Source organism: Syngnathus leptorhynchus, unplaced genomic scaffold (genome assembly GCF_054491065.1).
Source record: "Syngnathus leptorhynchus isolate UIUO unplaced genomic scaffold, UIUO_Slep HiC_scaffold_26, whole genome shotgun sequence".
Taxonomy (NCBI): domain Eukaryota; kingdom Metazoa; phylum Chordata; class Actinopteri; order Syngnathiformes; family Syngnathidae; genus Syngnathus; species Syngnathus leptorhynchus.
In genome coordinates, this window is record NW_028231993.1 from 1,083,105 (window position 1) to 1,102,038 (window position 18,934).

Genomic DNA, 18,934 nt, shown 5'->3' on the forward strand with positions numbered 1-18,934 from the left:
GCACCAGAGCTCCATGGCTTCAGAGCTCCATAGCACCATAGCTCCATACCTCCAGAGCTCCAGGGCTCCAAAGCTCCATACCTCCAGAGCTCCATACCTCCAGAGCTCCATACCTCCAGAGCTCCATAGCTCCATAGCACCAGAGCTCCATAGCTCCATAGCACCAGAGCTCCATAGCACCAGAGCTCCATAGCACCAGAGCTCCATAGCTCCATAGCACCAGAGCTCCATAGCTCCATAGCACCAGAGCTCCATAGCTCCATAGCACCAGAGCTCCATACTTCCAGAGCTCCATAGCTCCATAGCTCCATAGCACCAGAGCTCCATAGCTCCATAGCACAAGAGCTCCATAGCTCCATAGCACCAGAGCTCCATACTTCCATAGCTCCATAGCTCCATACCTCCAGAGCTCCATAGCTCCATAGCTCCATACCTCCAGAGCTCCATAGCTCCAGAGCTCCATAGCTCCATAGCACCAGAGCTCCATAGCTCCATAGCACCAGAGCTCCATACTTCCATAGCTCCAGGGCTCCATAGCTCCAGGGCTCCATAGCTCCATACCTCCAGAGCTCCATAGCTCCATACTTCCAGAGCTCCATAGCTCCATAGCACCAGAGCTCCATAGCTCCATAGCACCAGAGCTCCATAGCTCCATAGCACCAGAGCTCCATAGCTCCATAGCACCAGAGCTCCATAGCTCCATAGCACCAGAGCTCCATAGCTCCATAGCACCAGAGCTCCATAGCTCCATAGCACCAGAGCTCCATAGCTCCATAGCACCAGAGCTCCATAGCTCCATAGCTCCAGGGCTCCATAGCTCCATAGCTCCAGGGCTCCATAGCTCCATAGCTCCAGGGCTCCATAGCTCCAGGGCTCCAGGGCTCCATAGCTCCATACCTCCAGAGCTCCATAGCTCCATACTTCCAGAGCTCCATAGCTCCATAGCTCCATACTTCCATAGCTCCATAGCTCCATACTTCCATAGCACCAGAGCTCCATACCTCCAGAGCTCCATAGCTCCAGCCTGGGTGGCTGGTGGCTCCATAGCTCCATACTTCCATAGCTCCAGTCAGAGAGTTGGCGAAAATTGCACTAAGTGCGAAAGCCCATTCATTTACAACGGCGTGTCCAAGTCAAGTCAAGTTTATTTGTATAGCCCTAAATCACAAGCAGTCTCAAAGGGCTTCACATAGACAATCAATTGACAATAATTCTCAAAGCATCCCCTGATCTTAGGCTCCCAAAAGGGCAAGGAAAAACTCAAAAAACCCCTACAAGGGGAAAAATGAGAAACCTTGAGAAGGGACCACAGATGGAAGGATCCCCCTTTCAGGATCACCAGGCTGCAATGGATGCAAAGAGGGCACATAAAATACATCATATGGAAACCAAAAAGTGGATGCCCAGGCCAAAGCCAAGAGCTGTCGGAGGTGCCTTCGATTGTCCTGGCAGTGTCCTCCAGGAGGGTATTCCACTGCAGTTCCCTCATGGTGAATTGGTCCACGAGAATCTAGATAGCCATCGTCAGCATGGGTGTCACCTAACTACCTCCCCAGCCGGGGAGGGGTGGGGGAGTGGGGTCGGGGAGAGGTTAAAGGCCACATCATAGAAATACGTCTTTAAACGTGTCTTAAATGTTTCTACTGAGGTAGCAGTTCTAATATCCATTGGCAGGGCATTCCAGAGCTCTGGAGCCCGAATGGAAAATGCTCTAGCCCCTGCAGACATTTTCTTGGCCCTCTGTGTCACTAAAAAACTAGCGTTTTGCGAACGAAGGTTACGAGACGGAACATAAGGAACAACTAAGTCGACGAGATATGAAGGCGCTAAGCCATGCAATGATTTATAGGTTAACAAAAGAACTTTGAAGTCACATCTTAAATGGACCGGGAGCCAATGTAAATTGGCTAATATTGGGGTAATGTGATCAAATTTTCTTGTCCGTGAGAGCAGCCTCGCAGCAGCATTTTGCACTAACTGTAGACTTTTGATGCTGGACTTGGGAAGACCAGAGAATAATGCATTACAGTAGTCCAGGCGCGACGTGATAAATGCATGTATAATAATTTCGGCACCACTGGTCGAGAGGATTGGGCGAATCTTAGCAATATTACGAAGGTGAAAAAATGCTATTCTGGTTATATTTTTAATATGCTGATGAAAGGAGAGTGTTTGGTCAAATATTACCCCGAGATTAGTTACAGTATCACTCTGAGTGATAATACGGCTATCCAGAGTTATAGCGGTTTCCTTAAATAAATGTTGATAACGAGCTGGACCAATTATCAACATCTCAGTTTTATCTGGGTTCAGACGAAGGAAGTTGAGAGACATCCATTGCTTGATCTCTGCAAGGCATGCCTCAAGATTACAACAGTCCCGCGGATCTGTCATTGATAATGGCATATATAATTGGGTGTCATCCGCATAACATTGAAAACTAACATTATATTTACGTATTATGTCCCCAAGCGGAGTCATATAAATATTAAATAGAAGTGGTCCTAGCACCGATCCCTGTGGGACACCACACGTAACTTTATAGAGCTCAGAGGACGCATTGCCATGGACCACTCGGTGCGTCCTGTCTGATAGATACGAACGAAACCAGTCTAGTGCTGACCCCGAAATACCAACACAACCCACAAGGCGACATTTCCCCGTTACCGGTGGCTGCGCGGCGGGTGAGTGACAGAGCTTATCCGAGCGGCTGGAACTCTGCGCCGGCGTGGTCGAGCGTGAGGCCTCGGCCCTTTGGCTGCCTGGTACCTAAAACACTTCCATTGATCCAGCCACGGAGGGTGCTGGCTGGTGGCTCCATACCTCCATAGCTCCATAGCACCAGAGCTCCATAGCTCCATAGCACCAGAGCTCCATGGCTTCAGAGCTCCATAGCACCATAGCTCCATACCTCCAGAGCTCCAGGGCTCCATAGCTCCATACCTCCAGAGCTCCATACCTCCAGAGCTCCATACCTCCAGAGCTCCATAGCACCAGAGCTCCATGGCTTCAGAGCTCCATAGCACCATAGCTCCATACCTCCAGAGCTCCAGGGCTCCATAGCTCCATACCTCCAGAGCTCCATACCTCCAGAGCTCCATACCTCCAGAGCTCCAGAGCTCCATAGCACCAGAGCTCCATGGCTTCAGAGCTCCATAGCACCATAGCTCCATACCTCCAGAGCTCCAGGGCTCCATAGCTCCATACCTCCAGAGCTCCATACCTCCAGAGCTCCATACCTCCAGAGCTCCAGAGCTCCATAGCACCAGAGCTCCATGGCTTCAGAGCTCCATAGCACCATAGCTCCATACCTCCAGAGCTCCAGGGCTCCATAGCTCCATACCTCCAGAGCTCCATACCTCCAGAGCTCCAGAGCTCCATAGCACCAGAGCTCCATGGCTTCAGAGCTCCATAGCACCATAGCTCCATACCTCCAGAGCTCCAGGGCTCCATAGCTCCATACCTCCAGAGCTCCATACCTCCAGAGCTCCATACCTCCAGAGCTCCATAGCTCCATAGCACCAGAGCTCCATAGCTCCATAGCACCAGAGCTCCATAGCACCAGAGCTCCATAGCACCAGAGCTCCATAGCTCCATAGCACCAGAGCTCCATAGCTCCATAGCACCAGAGCTCCATAGCTCCATAGCACCAGAGCTCCATACTTCCAGAGCTCCATAGCTCCATAGCTCCATAGCACCAGAGCTCCATAGCTCCATAGCACCAGAGCTCCATGGCTTCAGAGCTCCATAGCACCATAGCTCCATACCTCCAGAGCTCCAGGGCTCCATAGCTCCATACCTCCAGAGCTCCATACCTCCAGAGCTCCATACCTCCAGAGCTCCATAGCACCAGAGCTCCATAGCTCCATAGCACCAGAGCTCCATAGCACCAGAGCTCCATAGCACCAGAGCTCCATAGCTCCATAGCACCAGAGCTCCATAGCTCCATAGCACCAGAGCTCCATACTTCCAGAGCTCCATAGCTCCATAGCTCCATAGCACCAGAGCTCCATAGCTCCATAGCACCAGAGCTCCATAGCTCCATAGCACCAGAGCTCCATACTTCCATAGCTCCATAGCTCCATACCTCCAGAGCTCCATAGCTCCATAGCTCCATACCTCCAGAGCTCCATAGCTCCAGAGCTCCATAGCTCCATAGCTCCATAGCACCAGAGCTCCATAGCTCCATAGCACCAGAGCTCCATACTTCCATAGCTCCAGGGCTCCATAGCTCCAGGGCTCCATACCTCCAGAGCTCCATAGCTCCATACTTCCAGAGCTCCATAGCTCCATACTTCCATAGCTCCATACTTCCATACCTCCATAGCTCCATACTTCCATAGCACCAGAGCTCCATACTTCCATAGCACCAGAGCTCCATACCTCCAGAGCTCCAGAGCTCCAGCCTGGGTGGCTGGTGGCTCCATAGCTCCATACTTCCATAGCTCTAAGTCAGAGAGTTGGCGAAAATTGCACTAAGTGCGAAAGCCCATTCATTTACAACGGCGTGTCCACAAGGCGGCGACATTTCCCCGTTACCGGTGGCTGCGCGGCGGGTGAGTGACAGAGCTTATCCGAGCGGCTGGAACTCTGCGCCGGCGTGGTCGAGCGTGAGGCCTCGGCCCTTTGGCTGCCTGGTACCTAAAACACTTCCATTGATCCAGCCACGGAGGGTGCTGGCTGGTGGCTCCATACCTCCATAGCTCCATAGCACCAGAGCTCCATAGCTCCATAGCACCAGAGCTCCATGGCTTCAGAGCTCCATAGCACCATAGCTCCATACCTCCAGAGCTCCAGGGCTCCATAGCTCCATACCTCCAGAGCTCCATACCTCCAGAGCTCCATACCTCCAGAGCTCCATAGCACCAGAGCTCCATGGCTTCAGAGCTCCATAGCACCATAGCTCCATACCTCCAGAGCTCCAGGGCTCCATAGCTCCATACCTCCAGAGCTCCATACCTCCAGAGCTCCATACCTCCAGAGCTCCATAGCACCAGAGCTCCATGGCTTCAGAGCTCCATAGCACCATAGCTCCATACCTCCAGAGCTCCAGGGCTCCATAGCTCCATACCTCCAGAGCTCCATACCTCCAGAGCTCCATACCTCCAGAGCTCCATAGCACCAGAGCTCCATGGCTTCAGAGCTCCATAGCACCATAGCTCCATACCTCCAGAGCTCCAGGGCTCCATAGCTCCATACCTCCAGAGCTCCATACCTCCAGAGCTCCAGAGCTCCATAGCACCAGAGCTCCATGGCTTCAGAGCTCCATAGCACCATAGCTCCATACCTCCAGAGCTCCAGGGCTCCATAGCTCCATACCTCCAGAGCTCCATACCTCCAGAGCTCCAGAGCTCCATAGCACCAGAGCTCCATGGCTTCAGAGCTCCATAGCACCATAGCTCCATACCTCCAGAGCTCCAGGGCTCCATAGCTCCATACCTCCAGAGCTCCATACCTCCAGAGCTCCAGAGCTCCATAGCACCAGAGCTCCATGGCTTCAGAGCTCCATAGCACCATAGCTCCATACCTCCAGAGCTCCAGGGCTCCAAAGCTCCATACCTCCAGAGCTCCATACCTCCAGAGCTCCATACCTCCAGAGCTCCATAGCTCCATAGCACCAGAGCTCCATAGCTCCATAGCACCAGAGCTCCATAGCACCAGAGCTCCATAGCACCAGAGCTCCATAGCTCCATAGCACCAGAGCTCCATAGCTCCATAGCACCAGAGCTCCATAGCTCCATAGCACCAGAGCTCCATACTTCCAGAGCTCCATAGCTCCATAGCTCCATAGCACCAGAGCTCCATAGCTCCATAGCACCAGAGCTCCATAGCTCCATAGCACCAGAGCTCCATACTTCCATAGCTCCATAGCTCCATACCTCCAGAGCTCCATAGCTCCATAGCTCCATACCTCCAGAGCTCCATAGCTCCAGAGCTCCATAGCTCCATAGCACCAGAGCTCCATAGCTCCATAGCACCAGAGCTCCATACTTCCATAGCTCCAGGGCTCCATAGCTCCAGGGCTCCATAGCTCCATACCTCCAGAGCTCCATAGCTCCATACTTCCAGAGCTCCATAGCTCCATAGCACCAGAGCTCCATAGCTCCATAGCACCAGAGCTCCATAGCTCCATAGCACCAGAGCTCCATAGCTCCATAGCACCAGAGCTCCATAGCTCCATAGCTCCAGGGCTCCATAGCTCCATAGCTCCAGGGCTCCATAGCTCCATAGCTCCAGGGCTCCATAGCTCCATAGCTCCATACCTCCAGAGCTCCATACCTCCAGAGCTCCATACCTCCATAGCACCAGAGCTCCATAGCTCCAGGGCTCCAGGGCTCCATAGCTCCATACCTCCAGAGCTCCATAGCTCCATACTTCCAGAGCTCCATAGCTCCATAGCTCCATACTTCCATAGCTCCATAGCTCCATACTTCCATAGCACCTGAGCTCCATACCTCCAGAGCTCCATAGCTCCAGCCTGGGTGGCTGGTGGCTCCATAGCTCCATACTTCCATAGCTCTAAGTCAGAGAGTTGGCGAAAATTGCACTAAGTGCGAAAGCCCATTCATTTACAACGGCGTGTCCGCCAGGCGGCGACATTTCCCCGTTACCGGTGGCTGCGCGGCGGGTGAGTGACAGAGCTTATCCGAGCGGCTGGAACTCTGCGCCGGCGTGGTCGAGCGTGAGGCCTCGGCCCTTTGGCTGCCTGGTACCTAAAACACTTCCATTGATCCAGCCACGGAGGGTGCTGGCTGGTGGCTCCATACCTCCATAGCTCCATAGCACCAGAGCTCCATAGCTCCATAGCACCAGAGCTCCATGGCTTCAGAGCTCCATAGCACCATAGCTCCATACCTCCAGAGCTCCAGGGCTCCATAGCTCCATACCTCCAAAACTCCATACCTCCAGAGCTCCATACCTCCAGAGCTCCATAGCACCAGAGCTCCATGGCTTCAGAGCTCCATAGCACCATAGCTCCATACCTCCAGAGCTCCAGGGCTCCATAGCTCCATACCTCCAGAGCTCCATACCTCCAGAGCTCCATAGCACCAGAGCTCCATGGCTTCAGAGCTCCATAGCACCATAGCTCCATACCTCCAGAGCTCCAGGGCTCCATAGCTCCATACCTCCAGAGCTCCATACCTCCAGAGCTCCATACCTCCAGAGCTCCAGAGCTCCATAGCACCAGAGCTCCATGGCTTCAGAGCTCCATAGCACCATAGCTCCATACCTCCAGAGCTCCAGGGCTCCATAGCTCCATACCTCCAGAGCTCCATACCTCCAGAGCTCCAGAGCTCCATAGCACCAGAGCTCCATGGCTTCAGAGCTCCATAGCACCATAGCTCCATACCTCCAGAGCTCCAGGGCTCCATAGCTCCATACCTCCAGAGCTCCATACCTCCAGAGCTCCATACCTCCAGAGCTCCATAGCTCCATAGCACCAGAGCTCCATAGCTCCATAGCACCAGAGCTCCATAGCACCAGAGCTCCATAGCACCAGAGCTCCATAGCTCCATAGCACCAGAGCTCCATAGCTCCATAGCACCAGAGCTCCATAGCTCCATAGCACCAGAGCTCCATACTTCCAGAGCTCCATAGCTCCATAGCTCCATAGCACCAGAGCTCCATAGCTCCATAGCACCAGAGCTCCATGGCTTCAGAGCTCCATAGCACCATAGCTCCATACCTCCAGAGCTCCAGGGCTCCATAGCTCCATACCTCCAGAGCTCCATACCTCCAGAGCTCCATACCTCCAGAGCTCCATAGCACCAGAGCTCCATAGCTCCATAGCACCAGAGCTCCATAGCACCAGAGCTCCATAGCACCAGAGCTCCATAGCTCCATAGCACCAGAGCTCCATAGCTCCATAGCACCAGAGCTCCATACTTCCAGAGCTCCATAGCTCCATAGCTCCATAGCACCAGAGCTCCATAGCTCCATAGCACCAGAGCTCCATAGCTCCATAGCACCAGAGCTCCATACTTCCATAGCTCCATAGCTCCATACCTCCAGAGCTCCATAGCTCCATAGCTCCATACCTCCAGAGCTCCATAGCTCCAGAGCTCCATAGCTCCATAGCTCCATAGCACCAGAGCTCCATAGCTCCATAGCACCAGAGCTCCATACTTCCATAGCTCCAGGGCTCCATAGCTCCAGGGCTCCATACCTCCAGAGCTCCATAGCTCCATACTTCCAGAGCTCCATAGCTCCATACTTCCATAGCTCCATACTTCCATACCTCCATAGCTCCATACTTCCATAGCACCAGAGCTCCATACTTCCATAGCACCAGAGCTCCATACCTCCAGAGCTCCAGAGCTCCAGCCTGGGTGGCTGGTGGCTCCATAGCTCCATACTTCCATAGCTCTAAGTCAGAGAGTTGGCGAAAATTGCACTAAGTGCGAAAGCCCATTCATTTACAACGGCGTGTCCACAAGGCGGCGACATTTCCCCGTTACCGGTGGCTGCGCGGCGGGTGAGTGACAGAGCTTATCCGAGCGGCTGGAACTCTGCGCCGGCGTGGTCGAGCGTGAGGCCTCGGCCCTTTGGCTGCCTGGTACCTAAAACACTTCCATTGATCCAGCCACGGAGGGTGCTGGCTGGTGGCTCCATACCTCCATAGCTCCATAGCACCAGAGCTCCATAGCTCCATAGCACCAGAGCTCCATGGCTTCAGAGCTCCATAGCACCATAGCTCCATACCTCCAGAGCTCCAGGGCTCCATAGCTCCATACCTCCAGAGCTCCATACCTCCAGAGCTCCATACCTCCAGAGCTCCATAGCACCAGAGCTCCATGGCTTCAGAGCTCCATAGCACCATAGCTCCATACCTCCAGAGCTCCAGGGCTCCATAGCTCCATACCTCCAGAGCTCCATACCTCCAGAGCTCCATACCTCCAGAGCTCCAGAGCTCCATAGCACCAGAGCTCCATGGCTTCAGAGCTCCATAGCACCATAGCTCCATACCTCCAGAGCTCCAGGGCTCCATAGCTCCATACCTCCAGAGCTCCATACCTCCAGAGCTCCAGAGCTCCATAGCACCAGAGCTCCATGGCTTCAGAGCTCCATAGCACCATAGCTCCATACCTCCAGAGCTCCAGGGCTCCATAGCTCCATACCTCCAGAGCTCCATACCTCCAGAGCTCCAGAGCTCCATAGCACCAGAGCTCCATGGCTTCAGAGCTCCATAGCACCATAGCTCCATACCTCCAGAGCTCCAGGGCTCCAAAGCTCCATACCTCCAGAGCTCCATACCTCCAGAGCTCCATACCTCCAGAGCTCCATAGCTCCATAGCACCAGAGCTCCATAGCTCCATAGCACCAGAGCTCCATAGCACCAGAGCTCCATAGCACCAGAGCTCCATAGCTCCATAGCACCAGAGCTCCATAGCTCCATAGCACCAGAGCTCCATAGCTCCATAGCACCAGAGCTCCATACTTCCAGAGCTCCATAGCTCCATAGCTCCATAGCACCAGAGCTCCATAGCTCCATAGCACCAGAGCTCCATAGCTCCATAGCACCAGAGCTCCATACTTCCATAGCTCCATAGCTCCATACCTCCAGAGCTCCATAGCTCCATAGCTCCATACCTCCAGAGCTCCATAGCTCCAGAGCTCCATAGCTCCATAGCACCAGAGCTCCATAGCTCCATAGCACCAGAGCTCCATACTTCCATAGCTCCAGGGCTCCATAGCTCCAGGGCTCCATAGCTCCATACCTCCAGAGCTCCATAGCTCCATACTTCCAGAGCTCCATAGCTCCATAGCACCAGAGCTCCATAGCTCCATAGCACCAGAGCTCCATAGCTCCATAGCACCAGAGCTCCATAGCTCCATAGCACCAGAGCTCCATAGCTCCATAGCTCCAGGGCTCCATAGCTCCATAGCTCCAGGGCTCCATAGCTCCATAGCTCCAGGGCTCCATAGCTCCATAGCTCCATACCTCCAGAGCTCCATACCTCCAGAGCTCCATACCTCCATAGCACCAGAGCTCCATAGCTCCAGGGCTCCAGGGCTCCATAGCTCCATACCTCCAGAGCTCCATAGCTCCATACTTCCAGAGCTCCATAGCTCCATAGCTCCATACTTCCATAGCTCCATAGCTCCATACTTCCATAGCACCTGAGCTCCATACCTCCAGAGCTCCATAGCTCCAGCCTGGGTGGCTGGTGGCTCCATAGCTCCATACTTCCATAGCTCTAAGTCAGAGAGTTGGCGAAAATTGCACTAAGTGCGAAAGCCCATTCATTTACAACGGCGTGTCCGCCAGGCGGCGACATTTCCCCGTTACCGGTGGCTGCGCGGCGGGTGAGTGACAGAGCTTATCCGAGCGGCTGGAACTCTGCGCCGGCGTGGTCGAGCGTGAGGCCTCGGCCCTTTGGCTGCCTGGTACCTAAAACACTTCCATTGATCCAGCCACGGAGGGTGCTGGCTGGTGGCTCCATACCTCCATAGCTCCATAGCACCAGAGCTCCATAGCTCCATAGCACCAGAGCTCCATGGCTTCAGAGCTCCATAGCACCATAGCTCCATACCTCCAGAGCTCCAGGGCTCCATAGCTCCATACCTCCAGAGCTCCATACCTCCAGAGCTCCATACCTCCAGAGCTCCATAGCACCAGAGCTCCATGGCTTCAGAGCTCCATAGCACCATAGCTCCATACCTCCAGAGCTCCAGGGCTCCATAGCTCCATACCTCCAGAGCTCCATACCTCCAGAGCTCCATACCTCCAAAGCTCCATAGCACCAGAGCTCCATGGCTTCAGAGCTCCATAGCACCATAGCTCCATACCTCCAGAGCTCCAGGGCTCCATAGCTCCATACCTCCAGAGCTCCATACCTCCAGAGCTCCATACCTCCAGAGCTCCAGAGCTCCATAGCACCAGAGCTCCATGGCTTCAGAGCTCCATAGCTCCATACCTCCAGAGCTCCAGGGCTCCATAGCTCCATACCTCCAGAGCTCCATACCTCCAGAGCTCCAGAGCTCCATAGCACCAGAGCTCCATGGCTTCAGAGCTCCATAGCACCATAGCTCCATACCTCCAGAGCTCCAGGGCTCCATAGCTCCATACCTCCAGAGCTCCATACCTCCAGAGCTCCATACCTCCAGAGCTCCATAGCTCCATAGCACCAGAGCTCCATAGCTCCATAGCACCAGAGCTCCATAGCACCAGAGCTCCATAGCACCAGAGCTCCATAGCTCCATAGCACCAGAGCTCCATAGCTCCATAGCACCAGAGCTCCATAGCTCCATAGCACCAGAGCTCCATACTTCCAGAGCTCCATAGCTCCATAGCTCCATAGCACCAGAGCTCCATAGCTCCATAGCACCAGAGCTCCATAGCTCCATAGCACCAGAGCTCCATACTTCCATAGCTCCATAGCTCCATACCTCCAGAGCTCCATAGCTCCATAGCTGCATACCTCCAGAGCTCCATAGCTCCAGAGCTCCATAGCTCCATAGCTCCATAGCACCAGAGCTCCATAGCTCCATAGCACCAGAGCTCCATACTTCCATAGCTCCAGGGCTCCATAGCTCCAGGGCTCCATACCTCCAGAGCTCCATAGCTCCATACTTCCAGAGCTCCATAGCTCCATACTTCCATAGCTCCATACTTCCATACCTCCATAGCTCCATACTTCCATAGCACCAGAGCTCCATACTTCCATAGCACCAGAGCTCCATACCTCCAGAGCTCCAGAGCTCCAGCCTGGGTGGCTGGTGGCTCCATAGCTCCATACTTCCATAGCTCTAAGTCAGAGAGTTGGCGAAAATTGCACTAAGTGCGAAAGCCCATTCATTTACAACGGCGTGTCCACAAGGCGGCGACATTTCCCCGTTACCGGTGGCTGCGCGGCGGGTGAGTGACAGAGCTTATCCGAGCGGCTGGAACTCTGCGCCGGCGTGGTCGAGCGTGAGGCCTCGGCCCTTTGGCTGCCTGGTACCTAAAACACTTCCATTGATCCAGCCACGGAGGGTGCTGGCTGGTGGCTCCATACCTCCATAGCTCCATAGCACCAGAGCTCCATAGCTCCATAGCACCAGAGCTCCATGGCTTCAGAGCTCCATATCACCATAGCTCCATACCTCCAGAGCTCCAGGGCTCCATAGCTCCATACCTCCAGAGCTCCATACCTCCAGAGCTCCATACCTCCAGAGCTCCATAGCACCAGAGCTCCATGGCTTCAGAGCTCCATAGCACCATAGCTCCATACCTCCAGAGCTCCAGGGCTCCATAGCTCCATACCTCCAGAGCTCCATACCTCCAGAGCTCCATACCTCCAGAGCTCCATAGCACCAGAGCTCCATGGCTTCAGAGCTCCATAGCACCATAGCTCCATACCTCCAGAGCTCCAGGGCTCCATAGCTCCATACCTCCAGAGCTCCATACCTCCAGAGCTCCATACCTCCAGAGCTCCATAGCACCAGAGCTCCATGGCTTCAGAGCTCCATAGCACCATAGCTCCATACCTCCAGAGCTCCAGGGCTCCATAGCTCCATACCTCCAGAGCTCCATACCTCCAGAGCTCCATACCTCCAGAGCTCCAGAGCTCCATAGCACCAGAGCTCCATGGCTTCAGAGCTCCATAGCACCATAGCTCCATACCTCCAGAGCTCCAGGGCTCCATAGCTCCATACCTCCAGAGCTCCATACCTCCAGAGCTCCAGAGCTCCATAGCACCAGAGCTCCATGGCTTCAGAGCTCCATAGCACCATAGCTCCATACCTCCAGAGCTCCAGGGCTCCATAGCTCCATACCTCCAGAGCTCCATACCTCCAGAGCTCCAGAGCTCCATAGCACCAGAGCTCCATGGCTTCAGAGCTCCATAGCACCATAGCTCCATACCTCCAGAGCTCCAGGGCTCCAAAGCTCCATACCTCCAGAGCTCCATACCTCCAGAGCTCCATACCTCCAGAGCTCCATAGCTCCATAGCACCAGAGCTCCATAGCTCCATAGCACCAGAGCTCCATAGCACCAGAGCTCCATAGCACCAGAGCTCCATAGCTCCATAGCACCAGAGCTCCATAGCTCCATAGCACCAGAGCTCCATAGCTCCATAGCACCAGAGCTCCATACTTCCAGAGCTCCATAGCTCCATAGCTCCATAGCACCAGAGCTCCATAGCTCCATAGCACCAGAGCTCCATAGCTCCATAGCACCAGAGCTCCATACTTCCATAGCTCCATAGCTCCATACCTCCAGAGCTCCATAGCTCCATAGCTCCATACCTCCAGAGCTCCATAGCTCCAGAGCTCCATAGCTCCATAGCACCAGAGCTCCATAGCTCCATAGCACCAGAGCTCCATACTTCCATAGCTCCAGGGCTCCATAGCTCCAGGGCTCCATAGCTCCATACCTCCAGAGCTCCATAGCTCCATACTTCCAGAGCTCCATAGCTCCATAGCACCAGAGCTCCATAGCTCCATAGCACCAGAGCTCCATAGCTCCATAGCACCAGAGCTCCATAGCTCCATAGCACCAGAGCTCCATAGCTCCATAGCTCCAGGGCTCCATAGCTCCATAGCTCCAGGGCTCCATAGCTCCATAGCTCCAGGGCTCCATAGCTCCATAGCTCCATACCTCCAGAGCTCCATACCTCCAGAGCTCCATACCTCCATAGCACCAGAGCTCCATAGCTCCAGGGCTCCAGGGCTCCATAGCTCCATACCTCCAGAGCTCCATAGCTCCATACTTCCAGAGCTCCATAGCTCCATAGCTCCATACTTCCATAGCTCCATAGCTCCGTACTTCCATAGCACCTGAGCTCCATACCTCCAGAGCTCCATAGCTCCAGCCTGGGTGGCTGGTGGCTCCATAGCTCCATACTTCCATAGCTCTAAGTCAGAGAGTTGGCGAAAATTGCACTAAGTGCGAAAGCCCATTCATTTACAACGGCGTGTCCGCCAGGCGGCGACATTTCCCCGTTACCGGTGGCTGCGCGGCGGGTGAGTGACAGAGCTTATCCGAGCGGCTGGAACTCTGCGCCGGCGTGGTCGAGCGTGAGGCCTCGGCCCTTTGGCTGCCTGGTACCTAAAACACTTCCATTGATCCAGCCACGGAGGGTGCTGGCTGGTGGCTCCATACCTCCATAGCTCCATAGCACCAGAGCTCCATAGCTCCATAGCACCAGAGCTCCATGGCTTCAGAGCTCCATAGCACCATAGCTCCATACCTCCAGAGCTCCAGGGCTCCATAGCTCCATACCTCCAGAGCTCCATACCTCCAGAGCTCCATACCTCCAGAGCTCCATAGCACCAGAGCTCCATGGCTTCAGAGCTCCATAGCACCATAGCTCCATACCTCCAGAGCTCCAGGGCTCCATAGCTCCATACCTCCAGAGCTCCATACCTCCAGAGCTCCATACCTCCAGAGCTCCATAGGACCAGAGCTCCATGGCTTCAGAGCTCCATAGCACCATAGCTCCATACCTCCAGAGCTCCAGGGCTCCATAGCTCCATACCTCCAGAGCTCCATACCTCCAGAGCTCCATACCTCCAGAGCTCCAGAGCTCCATAGCACCAGAGCTCCATGGCTTCAGAGCTCCATAGCACCATAGCTCCATACCTCCAGAGCTCCAGGGCTCCATAGCTCCATACCTCCAGAGCTCCATACCTCCAGAGCTCCAGAGCTCCATAGCACCAGAGCTCCATGGCTTCAGAGCTCCATAGCACCATAGCTCCATACCTCCAGAGCTCCAGGGCTCCATAGCTCCATACCTCCAGAGCTCCATACCTCCAGAGCTCCATACCTCCAGAGCTCCATAGCTCCATAGCACCAGAGCTCCATACTTCCAGAGCTCCATAGCTCCATAGCACCAGAGCTCCATAGCACCAGAGCTCCATAGCACCAGAGCTCCATGGCTTCAGAGCTCCATAGCACCATAGCTCCATACCTCCAGAGCTCCAGGGCTCCATAGCTCCATACCTCCAGAGCGGCCCGTTAAAATTGCTTAGCCGAGGTCCTGGAAGCCTAACCCGGCGTGATCTTGTGCAAATAGCCGCTGCCGAGCTCCAGCTGGAAGTGTGAAAAGAACCGGGCTGGATAAAAAAAAGAACCGGGCTGGATCAAAAAAGAACCGGGCGACCCGTTAAAATTGCTTAGCCGAGGTCCTGGAAGCCTAACACGGCGTGATCTTGTGCAAAAAGCCGCTCCCTAACTCCAGCTGGAAGTGTAAAAAGAACCGGGCTGGATAAAAAAAGAACCGGGCTGGATCAAAAAAGAACCGGGCGACCCGTTAAAATTGCTTAGCCGAGGTCCTGGAAGCCTAACCCGGCGTGATCTTGTGCAAAAAGCCGCTCCCGAGCTCCAGCTGGAAGTGTAAAAAGAACCGGGCTGGATAAAAAAAAGAACCGGGCGGCCCGTTAAAATTGCTTAGCCGAGGTCCTGGAAGCCTAACCCGGCGTGATCTTGTGCAAAAAGCCGCTCCCGAGCTCCAGCTGGAAGTGTAAAAAGAACCGGGCTGGATAAAAAAAAGAACCGGGCTGGATCAAAAAAGAACCGGGCGACCCGTTAAAATTGCTTAGCCGAGGTCCTGGAAGCCTAACACGGCGTGATCTTGTGCAAAAAGCCGCTCCCGAGCTCCAGCTGGAAGTGTAAAAAGAACCGGGCTGGATAAAAAAAGAACCGGGCTGGATCAAAAAAGAACCGGGCGACCCGTTAAAATTGCTTAGCCGAGGTCCTGGAAGCCTAACACGGCGTGATCTTGTGCAAAAAGCCGCTCCCGAGCTCCAGCTGGAAGTGTAAAAAGAACCAGGCTGGATAAAAAAAAGAACCGGGCTGGATAAAAAAAAAGAACCGGGCGACCCGTTAAAATTGCTTAGCCGAGGTCCTGGAAGCCTAACCCGGCGTGATCTTGTGCAAAAAGCCGCTCCCGAGCTCCAGCTGGAAGTGTAAAAAGAACCAGGCTGGATAAAAAAAAGAACCGGGCTGGATCAAAAAAGAACCGGGCGGCCCGTTAAAATTGCTTAGCCGAGGTCCTGGAAGCCTAACACGGCGTGATCTTGTGCAAAAAGCCGCTCCCGAGCTCCAGCTGGAAGTGTAAAAAGAACCGGGCTGGATAAAAAAAGAACCGGGCTGGATCAAAAAAGAACCGGGCGACCCGTTAAAATTGCTTAGCCGAGGTCCTGGAAGCCTAACACGGCGTGATCTTGCCCGAAAGTCGGCCTCTATACTTCCATTTTAGGTACCAGGCGCTCATAGTGTGTTGGTCCCACTAGTCAGTGTACTGGTCCCACTCGCTAGTGTACTGGTCCCCCTAGTCAGTGTACTCATCCAGTTACCCCCCGTTTTCCAAAACACAATCGGCACGTATAAGGGGGGGACTCCTGAGAGAGATGAGGTATATGCCAGCGCAACACCAATCCGCTCCGCGCTGGTTCCCATGTCGGCTACGGATGAATAAAACCAGCCTGTCCCCCCTGGAGCTCACGAGACACGGAATTTTTTCTAAGTGCCAACGGCTCTTCCGAGCAAACGTGTCCGCTCCGGCTGGTTCCCCCGTCGGCCTCGAATGACGAAAAATGCCGGTCTCCGCCCGGAGCTCATGACAAACGAAAAATTTTCTAAGTGCCAACGGCACTTGCGAGCGAATGTGTCCGCTCGGCGCTGGTTCCCGGGTCGAACCCGGAAGACGAAAAACGCCGGTCTCCGCCCGGAGCTCATGACAAACGAAAAATTTTCTAAGTGCCAACGGCACTTGCGAGCGAATGTGTCCGCTCGGCGCTGGTTCCCGGGTCGAACCCGGAAGACGAAAAACGCCGGTCCTCGCCCGGAGCTCATGACAAACGAAAAATTTTCTAAGTGCCAACGGCACTTGCGAGCGAATGTGTCCGCTCGGCGCTGGTTCCCGGGTCGGACCCGGAAGACGAAAAACGCCGGTCCTCGCCTGGAGGTCCCAGCAAAATCGGCGAAAAAACGACTAAGTGTCAACTTTCGAAAAAACGGCTAAGTGTCGACTTTCGAAAAAACGGCTAAGTGTCAACTTTCGAAAAAACGGCTAAGTGTCAACTTTCGAAAAAACGACTAAGTGTCGCCTCTCTGAAAAAACGGCAGAGTGCCCACGGCTCTGCGGGGCTTGTGAGTCCGCCCCGCGCCGGTTCGGCGGTCGGCCTCAAAAAGCGAAAAATCAGCCTCTCTCCCTGGAGCTCACCAAAAATTTGTCGAAATTTTTCTAAGTTCTCCTCGAGGTACCAGGGGGTGAGGTACCCGGGCTAAGATGCAGTACCTTTTTTGGTCTTCAGGTGCGCCAGAGTACAATGAAATGGTCCCAGTAGTCAGTGTACTCATCGACTTTCCCCCCGTTTTCCAAAGCACCTCGTTTACGAGTATGGAGGAGATGGTGCTGGTCTCCCCACGGCGTCGGACACGCCGTCCTCGACAGCACAAGGTCGGATAGAAGACCTGGAAAGCGCCGTGGCACGCGCTGGAGGTGGGCACTGTGGCGAAAAAACGACTAAGTGTCAACTTTCGAAAAAACGACTAAGTGTCAACTTTCGAAAAAACGGCTAAGTGTCAACTTTCGAAAAAACGACTAAGTGTCACCTCTCTGAAAAAATGGCAAAGTGTCGCCTCTCTGAAAATTTTCTAAGTGCCCACGGCTCTGCGGGCTCGTGCATCCGAGCCGCGCCGGTTCTGCAACCGGCCTAGAATGACGAAAAATAACGGTCTCCTCCTGGAGCTCACAGCCAATTGTGGCGAAAAAGTGGCAAAGTGCCCACGGCTCTGCGGGCTCGTGCATCCGACCCGCGCCGGTTCTGCAGCCGGCCTCGAATGACGAAAAATGACGGTCTCCTCCTGGAGCTCACAGCCAACTTGGCAAAAAGTTTCTAAGTGCCCACGGCCCTGCCGAGCTTTGGCGTCCGCCCAGCGCCGGTTCCGCAGTCGGCCTCGAATGACGAAAAATAACGGTCTCCTCCTGGAGCTCACAGCCAACTTGGCAAAAAGTTTCTAAGTGCCCACGGCCCTGCCGAGCTTTGGCGTCCGCCCAGCGCCGGTTCCGCAGTCGGCCTCGAATGACGAAAAATAACGGTCTCCTCCTGGAGCTCACAGCCAACTTGGCAAAAAGTTTCTAAGTGCCCACGGCCCTGCCGAGCTTTGGCGTCCGCCCAGCGCCGGTTCCGCAGTCGGCCTCGAATGACGAAAAATAACGGTCTCCTCCTGGAGCTCACAGCCAACTTGGCAAAAAGTTTCTAAGTGCCCACGGCCCTGCCGAGCTTTGGCGTCCGCCCAGCGCCGGTTCCGCAGTCGGCCTCGAATGACGAAAAATAACGGTCTCCTCCTGGAGCTCACAGCCAACTTGGCAAAAAGTTTCTAAGTGCCCACGGCCCTGCCGAGCTTTGGCGTCCGCCCAGCGCCGGTTCCGCAGTCGGCCTCGAATGACGAAAAATAACGGTCTCCTCCTGGAGCTCACAGCCAACTTGGCAAAAAGTTTCTAAGTGCCCACGGCCCTGCCGAGCTTTGGCGTCCGCCCAGCGCCGGTTCCGCAGTCGGCCTCGAATGACGAAAAATAACGGTCTCCTCCTGGAGCTCACAGCCAACTTGGCAAAAAGTTTCTAAGTGTCACATCTCTGAAAAAACGGCTAAGTGTCGACTTTCGAAAAAACGGCAAAGTGTCACATCTCTGAAAAAACGGCTAAGTGTCGACTTTCGAAAAAACGGCTAAGTGTCAACTTTCGAAAAAACGACAAAGTGTCACCTCTCTGAAAAAACGGCAAAGTGTCAACTTTTGAAAAAAACGACTAAGTGTCAACTTTCGAAAAAACGACTAAGTGTCACCTCTCTGAAAAAATGGCAAAGTGTCAACTGCGAATGTGGTGGTGCATGGAAGGAAGTGGAGGACGGCCGCCTCCTTAAACACAGGCCGAAGAGGAGCGTCAGGGCCGGCTCCTTAAACACGGACCGAGTGTCGCCCTTAACACAGACCAAGCGGAGGA